This window comes from Sminthopsis crassicaudata, chromosome 3 (genome assembly GCF_048593235.1).
Source record: "Sminthopsis crassicaudata isolate SCR6 chromosome 3, ASM4859323v1, whole genome shotgun sequence".
In the NCBI taxonomy this organism is placed as follows: Eukaryota; Metazoa; Chordata; class Mammalia; order Dasyuromorphia; family Dasyuridae; genus Sminthopsis; species Sminthopsis crassicaudata.
The window spans coordinates 326,569,650-326,581,452 of NC_133619.1; positions in this window are offsets into that span (position 1 = coordinate 326,569,650).

The window sequence follows — 11,803 nt, forward strand, 5'->3', positions numbered from 1 at the left end:
ATCACTCATACCATTTTATCATTTTAGCTACCTCACAGTTCTGTGATGACAGGGAAGTGAAGCAGCAGCATATGAAGATACTCTGGGAGCTATAATCACAATCCTACACAAAAGTGACCCAGGCCATAGGGTCTTGTTGGACTGAAGCAGTAGTGAGTTTTGGCAGTCCCCTGAGTATCTGATCAGTCTTTTTGAAGGATTGTACTATTTACTTCCTGGTGTGTAAAAAGGACAAAAAAAGCTGCCCTAAAAGTTTTCTTCATCCAATCTTGGCCTGTTTCCCATGTCAGGCAGGGATCCCATATTGTGGTTGAAACACTTGTTTAAAATTAATTTTTTGGTTCCACTTTAAGTTCCAAACTGTCTCTCTCCCTCCTCGCCCTGCATGAGAGAAGGCCACAATTTGGTATATATTTATAAATTACATTTAAAGCATACTAAACATTTCTATTTATCAGTTTTTTTTTCTCTAGAAATGGATAGCATCTTCCTTCATAGGTCCTTTGTAGTTGATCTGAGTAGTACTCAGAATAGCTTAGTGGTTAACAATTATTCTTCAAACAATATTTCTATTACTATATATAGTGTTCTATTAGTTCTGTTCACTTAAGTTTTCATTATTTCAGGCAAGTCTTTACATGTTTTATTACTTATTTCTTAAAGTACAGTACCACAATCATGCACCACAATTTGCTTAACCTTTGCTCAATTGATGGGCATCCCCTTAATTTCCAGTTCTTTGCCACCACAAAAGACAGCTGCTATAAATATTTTAGAATACATAAGCTATTTTCCTTTTTCCCTGATCATCGTGGGCAACAGAGCTTATACTGATATTTCTGACAAAGAAAAAACACAGTTTTATACCTTTTTGTACATTAATTCCAGGTTGTTCTCCAAAATAGGTGGATCAGTTCATAGTTCCACCATCAGGTATTTAGTGTCTCAACTTTCCCCTCCAACATTTGTCTTTCCTCTTCTAACATTTTAGCCAATCTAATAGGTGTGAGTGATTTCAGTTTTTTGACCTGGATTTTTCCAATCAATAATGATTTAGAGAATTTTTTCATATGACTATATGTGGTTTCGATATTCTCCTAGAAAAGTGGCTTTTTACCATTTATCAATAGGGGAATAATTAATATCTTTATAAGTTTGTCAATGTTCTGTATATATTTGAGTTGGGGGCCTTTATCTAAGAAATTCTCTGTAAAATGTTCCCCCCAATTTTCTACTTTTCTTCTAACCTTAGCTACTTTGGTTTTTTTTGCACAGTCATTTTAATGCAATCAAAACCATTCATCTTACATCTCACAATGCTTTCTATCTCTTGCTTATTAATAAATTCTTTTTCTGTCCTTAAGTCTGAGGGATAATGTATTCCATTTTAATTTTTTTGTGAGATCTCCCTTTATATATACCTCATGTATCCATTTCGACCTTATCTTGATACATGGTTTAAGATACTGGTCTATGTCCACTTTCTGCCAGACTGCTTTCCACTTTTCTCAACAATTCTTTACTACTAATATATGCTCTTTATTATTTTTAAAGCTTTTTATTTTCTTTTTTTATAATTTTATTTATAATTTATTAATTTTATAATTATAATTGTTTTGACAGTACATATGCATGGGTAATTTTTTGTTACAACATTATCCCTTGTTTTCACTTTTCCAAATTTTCCCATCCTTCCCTCTACTCCCTCCCCTAGATGACAGGCAATCCCATATATATTAAATGTGTTACAGTATAACCTAGATACAATATATGTGTATAATACCAAATTTCTTGTTGCACGATAAGAATTGAATTCCAAAGGTATAAGTAACCTGGGTAGGAAGACAGTAGTGCAAACATTTTATACTCCTTTCCCAGTGTTCCTTCTCTGGGTGTAGCTGTTTCTGTCCATCATTGATCAATTGGAACTGAATTAGATCTTCTTTATGTTGAATATATCCACTTCAATCAGAATATATCTTCATACAGTATTGTTGATGAAGTGTATAGTGATCTCCTGGTTCTGCTCATTTCACTCAGCATACTACTAGTATATTCTCATTCCCAAAACTTAAATCTTGACATTTGTCAAACACAAGATAACTGTAACCATTTACTACTGTATTGCATGCCTATTCTGTTTTTCTGATCCATCTTTCTATTTCTTAGCCAGTCTTACCAGATAGTTTTGATAATTACTGCTTTATTAATGTAGTTGAAAATCTGGTACTGTTAAGCTTCTTTCTGTTACATATTTTCATTAATTATTCCTTTGATAGTTTTGATTTTTTGTTTTTCTAAATGCATTCATTATTATTTTTTCTAGCTCAATAAAATAATATTTTGGCAGTTTAATGGGGATAGCATTGAATAAGTAGATTTGTTTAAGAAGAATTACCATTTTCATTATATTGGTTCTGCTCACCCATGAACAATTAATATTTTTTCCAATTATTTCTCTTATTTTATTTTTAAAGTCCTTTTTAAGTTCTTCCAAGAATTCTTTGGAGGGTTTTGATCATTTTGGTTTTTTTCGTTAAAATAGGAATAGCTGTTTTAACTTCACTGTCTTCTGAGTTTGAATCCAGATCTTCTCTATCACCACAATAGTTATCTGTGGTTCAGTTCTTTTTCTTTGTTTACCCATTTTTAGTGCTTATTTCTTCTCTGTTAACATTGTATTAAAATCCAACTCTTATCTAGAAGTGTGAGAAATAATGTCTCAAAGGCTTAAGATTTTTTCTGCTATTGTTATCTGAGTTCTATCTAGAGACCTGACCTCAGTATTGCTTTCTTTTTTTAATTATAATTAATTTCATATTTCCCAAGTTATATTCAAAACAATTTTTAAGATTTTTGAGTTCTAGATTCTCTCCTTTACCCCACAATTAAGAAACAGCATGTGAGATTATGCAAAACATTTCCATAAAAGTCAAGTTGTAAAAGAAAATATAGATCTTCTACCCTAATGAAAATAAAAACCCTCAAGAAAAATTAAGTTAAAAATAAAGAGAGAGATAGAGGGAGAAATAGAGAATGCTTCGATCTATATTCAGACATGATCCGTTCTTTCTGTTTTTAAATAAAAAAGCTTTAATAAAGCTTTTTTATTTTCAAAACATGGATAATTTTTCAACATTGACCCTTGCAGCACCTTGTGCTCCAAATTTTTCGTTTCTTTCCCCCCACCCCCTTCCCAGATGGCAAGTAATCCAACATATGTTAAACGTGTTAAAATATATGTTAAATCCAATATATTTATACATATTTATACAATTATCTTGATGCACAAGAAAAATCATTGATTAGTTCTTTCTCTAAATATGGATAAGATATTTCATCCTAAATCCTTCAGAGTAGTTGTGTGAGAATAATATTCATTTACAATTGCTACTGCTTTGCATATCAGGTATTCCTTTCTATCCAGGCAGTGCAAGATCTTCAGCAATGCTGTCATCACAAACACTCTCATTCCTACAGTCCCTCTTGAAATTGTATTTTTCTGCCCTAGAACTAAAACTAGGGATTCTGCTCTCCTTCAAGTACTCTCAGTCAACAGGGCCCAATCATCTGCAACTACACTCGCCAGCATTTGCTCACTTCTTCTTCATCCACATTCACAGTCTGGGACAGCATCTGATTAGCTTTCCTGGACTCAGTGTCCAGCACCAGGGAAGAGCTCCTCATCATCCCTGGTTAACTGTTTAATCCCTACATTGTCCAAGGGGTGAGAAAGTTCCTGAAGCTAAGGCTGCAGCTTACACAGTTACCCCCTAGGGGTCATTGTTTGATTATATCTGCCTGAAAGTATATATGCTTCAACCAGGCCAGACCACTACTTTTGGGGTCAAGTCTTTTCAAACATCCTCCCAAATTGTCTTAGGTAGGCAACTACTTTACCCCTACTTTTAATTATTTCTGCTGCTCAAAGTTCATTTTGAAGCATTATTTTAAACTGTTTGTGGGGAAATTTAGAAGACAGATAATTTCCCATTTCATTTCACCATCTCCTTAGAATCCTTTCCCCTGCAATCAAAACACACACACACACAAAAAAAAAAAAAGTTTAAAAAAAACCTTTTATGAAGATGATTCTACTCACTACTGGTACATGGAATATCCTTACACTTATATGTAATACAATATCTAGTAGAATTGAAAAGCAAATAGCTTTTGTTGTGAAAGAACTCAGGAGGGTCAAGAGTGGCCACGATGATGGAAGTACCATGAAGCAGTTATAGGTTTCATAATCAAAACTAATTTAATAAAAATAAAAGCTTGTAGGATTCACTCGGAAGTTTGTCAAGAGAAGATAGACCTCAACCTGAGGTTTATTGTCCATTGCTGCAATATTGATTGATGATGGTCTGTGGAGAAAGCTGTTCAACATATCTCTCTAGAATCATGTTCTTATTACTAATCATTGTGACTTCATCAGCACTGAATAGTTGAGACACCACAGCTCTTTGATTTATAATATCATAAAAGCACTTTGAATTATTACTATCCGTGTAAAACTGAAAAGGAGTAAATTACAGATTCATGACAATGTGATTGCTACTTGCAGGAAGAACCACACTACCATTATCAGTGTGTAGGCTCCCGCAATGACAAAGTCCAATAATATCAAAGAAAAAGCTTATGAAAACCTGGAGTACTTCGTCATCATTGTGCCAAAAGAAGACAAGCTTGTAATTCTGTTAGACTTTAATATTAGAATAGGCACAGACTATCAGATATGACAAGAGTCCTTGGGAGAAATAGAGTTGGAAACAAAAACAGCAAAAGTCACTTACTATCAAAGACCTATGTTTTTCATGATTTTCTCATCATTAACATTATCTTCCATTTATCTAAATGCAATAAAACTTTATGTATGCATCCTAACAATAAAACATGGCATTAATAGACTATGTCATTTTAAAGAAAAAAGACAAACAAAATACGAGAGTGACAAAGGTATGGTACAGAGTGCTGGACCAATTAAGGACTCATCTTCTGGAAGCTAAACATTCATGTTCAACAAATGTAGCAATCCTAAAACAAGGCATCTACCAGAAGACTTAATGCCAGATTAAAGCATTTCTTTGAGAAAGAATAGTTTGTTGTTAACTTAGAAGGAAAGCTGAGCCAATACATGGTTGGAAGCAGTAGAACAGAAAAAGAAGTGAACAGCTTTCAGAGATTTGGTGTACAGTACTGAATTGATTCATCTGTGTCAGAACACTCACAAGCATCAAGACTCGTTTGACAAAAATGATGGGGAAATTCTGAATCTATCAGATAAAAACAAAATCTCCATAGGGCTTATTAAAAGCAGGATAAGGTTTTCCATCTCTAAAAAGAAAGGATTTAACTCCATTAAAAGTAAAATGCAAGCAAAGTTTAGAAAGATACAGAATTATTATCTCAGTGGCAGATAAAATTCAGTTTTGCACTGAGTAATATTTCAAACTGCTTTTATGATGCCCTAAAGGCTACTTATGAGCCAAAAATCTGTGGGACATCTCAACTATTCAGTGTTGATAAAATCACTTTGATTAATGATAAGGATATGATTCTAGAGAGATATGCTAAATATTTTCATAGGTTTCTCTACAGACTATCACCAATCAACACTTAAACTATTGATTGTATACTTCAGATTGAAGTCCATCTGTCTCTTACCAAACTTCCAAATGAAGAAAAGATTTTAAATGCCATTCAGCTCATCTCATATGAGCAAAGAGCCAGATGCTGATTCTATTCCAGCTGAGATTTGCAAGGCGGGGAATCCATTGCTCATACAAAAACTGACTGAAGCTTTTCAGGTTATGTGGCAAGAGGAGATTATATCTCAGGAATTCAAGGATGCCTCTATCGTCCGTCCAACTCTATAAAAAAAAAAAAAAAAAAAGGAGATAGGTTGTCCTATGATAATCATGGGGGAGATGTCTCTTAGTTATTCCTGGCAAGATTCTTGTCAGAGTCCTCTTTAATAATGTTACCTTTCACCTGAAATATGGTCATCTACTTCAGAGCCAATATGACTTCAGAAAGGGCCAAGGAATGAACAACAGACATAATGTTTGCTTCCTGACAACTCTTGGAGGAATGCCAGGAGCAGAACAAAGATCTGAACACAATATCTGTTGGTCTAACCAAGGCCTTTGATACCATCAATCAATAGCACTTAATAGAAGATCATTATAAAATTTGGTTGCCCAGAGAAATTCATCAATATTGTATCCCAGTTTCATGATGGCATGTTTGCATAGTCTGAATAATAGATGATGATCTCATACTTTTCTAGTCACCAACAGAGTGAAGTAGTTATGTAGGCAGATTTTTAGCATGATATTTTCAGCAATGTGGTCAGATACTTTCAAAAAAGACAAAAATGGCATCAGTCAGCTATCACACTGACAGTAATCATTTAACTTGAAAATGCTAAAATTGGAAGGAGAGTTGGTGCATGATTTTTTGTTCACAAATGATTTTGCACTCAATGTTGTCTCTGAAGCCAAGTTTCACAAAAGTACCGTTCAATTATCTTCTGTTTGTGCTAATTTTGGCTTGCCAATTAAAACCAAGAAAACAGAGGTTCTCCATTAACCAGAATTATACCATCCAACCATACATATATACATACATATACCATACATACATACATAACATACATTATTTACTGCAAATGAAGAAGCAGAATTGCAGTAGCTCAAAAGAAATATGAGATGCACAAATTTAAAGACATCTTCACTCCAGATGTTTATGTGGACTATTTGTGCCCAAATTGAGGTAAAGACTTCTGAGTTTATATTGATCTGATTAGTCATGGTTGGACACACCTTACCTTGACTTGCAATGCAATGATGTCATTTTGGTCCTTCCTTTGTTCTATGCCTATTCTTGCCTTGCCAAATCTCAGTCTTAGATTATTCCTACCATTCACCACCTTCGTTCTTATTCACATAATTCTTAATAAAGCTGGTGAAAATCACATAATCCTGCTAAGTGGACCTATTACAAATTTACATTACATAATCATAACTGATTCCTCACTGTAGCAAGGCAATTCTTTTAGAGATCCCTAAGCAATTCACTACCTCATTTACCACAATTGCTTTTGCAAGCCTATTAATCCCTTCTCCAAAATGTTATGCCTTCTCCTCAACCCCCATTCTTAAGATTAGAATTTGCCTCATCTTTCACTGAATAAAATGAAGCTATTTACTGAGAACTCCATCCTCTTTCCTATTCCTCATTTCTAAAGCCTTCTGACACTTTCTCCTCCTTTTCCCTGACCCCTCTCTTTGCCAAGGCAAATTCCTTTAAATATATAAGTGAGTCTATTCCATCTTGCCTTCTCTAGCACATTTCCCTCCATCATCTGTATTTTCCCACTAAAATCAAATTTCCTGATATCTGGCAGAGAACTCCAATATTGAAGAAGAAGCTATAAATTGGAGCGAGAATAGGTCCCAGACATATTGGAGCACCACAATGAAGACAGGTACAAACTGACAGTTTTGTCATCTCTAAACAGTTCTAGATAACAGATCCAGGGTGGACTAAGAAGGGCACCTTCGTCCAGAGATGACATTCCTACACAGAGAGGTCCTTGGGTGTCTATCAAGAAAGGAGGAAGGCCAGACGCAAGTGAATTAGACCTCAGGACCAAAGTAGGGTCTTACTTCCCATGCCAAGTCTAGCCTTCAGAGAAATAGGAATCACAGACCAAAGGGAAGCCAAAATTCTGCCTCTCTGAACTAATAGAACTTTCAAGGTGGCTGACTAGGACTGATTGCAGCAATATTCTAATGTTGTTCAGACCCAAATCTAGATCAGCAAGGTGCAGAATAGAGAGGCAGCAATTAGATTTTCCCCTGGATAGAATTACTATGGGAGCACTGAAAGTTTGCAGGTTCCCAATCTGTCCAAGATATTCAAATATTCCAAAGAAACAGCAACATGACTAGTAACCCTAACATTAACTTCAAAGTCAGGATATAAGTTGGAAAAAAGAGCAAAGTAACAGACTGACTAAATTTGAGATCTACTAACCAACTGTTAAAATATATGTAGTGAGGGCTGCTCTCATAAAAGTATTCATAGAGGTGTTATTTTATAGCTCAAAGGGAAGCAGAACAGATATTTTTAACCTCTTCTTTATATTTATTCTCTTTATCCTTCTGTTTCTGACTATCCCTTGAATAATTTACCATTCTGATACTTTCTATGTGACCTTGAACAGTCCATATAAACATTCTGAGCCTCAGTATCTCCATCTATATACAGAATGTATACTGCTTACTCTAGCTGTCTCATAGGGTTGTTGTAAGAAAAGTACTGTTTAGGCTATAAAATGCCACATAAATGTGAAGTATTATTATTCTACTCATTTGTATCCCCCATACCATTTAATATGGTATGGTACAGTATGTGTTCAATAAATTCTTTTTAAATGAATGAATGAACTTGAAAACAGAGGTAAGAGAATTTCTCCAGCATAAATGCAGAGATCACACTATTCACTTTGCTGAGCATATAAACTATTGTTATGGTTTTCTGGCCCAAGGTAGAAATTAGGCTCATTAAATAATAAAAATAATTCATGACACCTTTAATATGTTCTGTTTTGCATTGGAAACTGAATTCCAAAGCAAGTTCCCAAATGTTTTTACTATTTGCTGGGAAAATCATGACTCTTTTCTGCTCTCTAGTGGAATGAAGAAAGCATTGCTGTAACAATCATCACTAAGCTATTTTATTTGTCTACCAGGGGAAAGTATCATCTCTTATCTGAAACATATATTTTACAAAATATCTTACCTTACTCAAAATTTCAAAGCATTTTTCCTTAAATATGTGATTGAATGAAAATTGCAGCTTATATTGAAAAATAAATACTTCCCTAAGTAAGCAAAGTTCTTCTATATGGTTACAATCTAAACTCTGTGGGAGATCAGATATTGCAAGTATATTCCCTCCTTGAAGTTTGCACTGAATTGGAATAAATGCACAATGATGAATCCTGTGGAGATTATGATATACTATACATAATGAATACAATTACAGAGCAACTTAATTTTCATGGATAATATATTTTAGAAGAGCTCCTATTCCAAATTTTGTGGCAAATCTAGTCAAATCCAACATTAGAATATAGCTCATATAGGAAAACTGAGGAAAAGTAGCCACTTCTAAAGCTCCCATTCAAACAAGGACAAGTGTTGGAATACATAGGAGAGCTGCTGAAATTCATGGGAGCCACCTGAGAGTGGCTGCTTAGAGATCCAACCCTGAATGGATCACCTCCTGTTAGAGGATGTTACAAGACCTTTCTTCTCTTCCCTCTGCCTCCAATTTATCTCATACTTAGTCAGCAAAGACTGCCCTTCCCGTACTTCAGATGTTATGATCCATAGTTGTAGAGGCTCTCAGAGAATGGACCTACCCCTTAACAGACAAGAATATGTCTTTTCATAGGGAGGAAGGCAAGTAGAGAGGTCTACAACTAGTTTTTCAGTTAGCCATAGCAGTAACCATGACCATGTTGGAGGTATCTAATAGAGTGCATATCTAAAGTGATACAGTGAATAGAACCCTGAATGGGAGTCAGGGAGAGTTGAGTTCAAATTCTAACTCAGATGCTTATAAGCCATGTGAAGGTGAACAACTCACTCAATCTTGCCATGCCTGTTTATTCATCTGTAAAATAGGAATAATAAGCACACCTATCTTCCATGGTTTTATAAAGAAAAAAATGAATTAATATTTGTAAAGCTCTTTGCAAACCTTAAGGCACTATATAAATACTAGCTATTGTAAATAGGCTTATTAAGCACTCAGCTAGTTTGGATCACTCCCTTACACAGAATTTGTTTTTTTGTAACTTTGTTTGTTTGTTTTAATATAGCGTGAGTCACCAAGAAAAAAAGCATGAAAAACCATGTTCCTCTTATTTCATCTTCTTGGAGATAAATTGAGTCAATTGGTCTAGTGAAGAGGAGACAACAAAGTGGTTACTACTCATAACTATGGGTTAATATTAGAAGGAACATACACTGACAAAAGCCAATATTAAAAGAAAAATTGGAAAGTGCATACAGGGCCAAAAAAATTGCAGAAATTTTTGGAAACCTTGGAACCTATAAAATTCATTCAATTCAACAAACACTTATTAAGTGCATACTAATTTAAAGCACATCATCTTGACTTTTCAATTACAGAGATGCTATCTCAGTAGAGAAATTTCCTCAATTCCCTATGCTGATGAAGTTTCAAGTACTGTTTAAAATTTTTAAGTACAAAGCACTATGCTAGGTATTAAAGATAAAAAGACAAAAACAAAATTGCCCCTTTCTCTAAGGATCTTCCTTCTGGTAGAATTAATTTAGTGTCCTGATTTTTTTTTTTTTTGTTCAATCAAAGGGTTTTAGTCTTAGTTGGGGAGATAGTCTTAATCCACCACTAGCCTAATAACTTCTCCAACAAATAATATTCCAAGGGCCACAGAGTATCTACCATCCTTAGTTTTTGAATGTAATCCCAGAAAAGTAAGAGGGTAAAAGAAGCCTGGGAATTTCTGCCTAGATGTTCTGGCTAAACCCAACTCTCTCCACAATAAGAAAATGTATCAAATGAAGTAAAAGAACAACATTCCAAAGAGAAGAGAGAAAAATCAACTTCTACATGTTTATTCACATACAAACATGCACACATATACATACACATTTGTTTAAAAACAAAACAAAACAACAAATACAGTATTATCTGCTTCTTGTCCCACATTAGTTCTCCTTCCACTAGCTCTTTGTGTTTCTGGGATCAATTTGGCTACTGAGTTGGTTTTTTTAAACAGGAACCAACTGAGATGGGATCAACTATTACCAAGGACCCTCTACCAGCCACTTTTAGAAAAGTAATATTTCAAATATGATTTGGCTAGAATCCTCCACACCTCAAAAAGCAAGTTCAAGAGTTAAGCCTCAAAATCTCACTTCTCATAGGCGATACTTTTATGTCTCCTCAGTTAGCTCACATTCACCACAAGAAGTCTTCTAAAACTTTTTATCACTTCTCAAATATCTCATGGGTACCCTTCCTACCCACTGAGAAAGCAAGAGAAACAAAATACATTATAAAAATGTGTAGTCATACAAAACAAATTCCCTTATTAGATAAGTTTTATGCTCCCCCCAAATAAAAAAAAGGAAAAATGTGTTTTAATCTGCACTCAGAGGCTATTCATTTTCTATATGAAGGTGAACAGTATGAATCCTTAGAATTGTAGTGGGTCATTTTGTTGGTCATTTACTGAATTTTTCAAGTTTGATTATCTTTAAAAACACTATTACTATTTAAATTGTTCTCTTAGTTCTGCTCATTTTACTTTGCATCAGTTCATACAATGGCTTTTCCCCTTCATAATTTTTTATACCACAATAATATTCCATCCCAATCACATACCACAATTAACTCAACAATTCCCCAATTAATGAGCATCGAATTAGTTTCCAGTTTTCAATTCTTTGCACCCAAAAGATCTATTATATATATCTTATATATGTTGATACTTTCCCTTTTTTATCTCTTTAGGGATTTGACCTAGCAGAAACGTACTATTTATCAAAGGTGATGCATAATCTAATAGTTTTTTGGGCATAGTTGCAAATTGCTTTCCAGACTGGCTGAACAAGTTTATACTGTACCAACAATACAATTATATATCTAGTTTCCCACATCTCCTCCAGAATGTGTCATTTGCCTTTTAAGTCATCTTAGTCAATTTGACAGATATGAAGTAACAGTTAAGTAATAA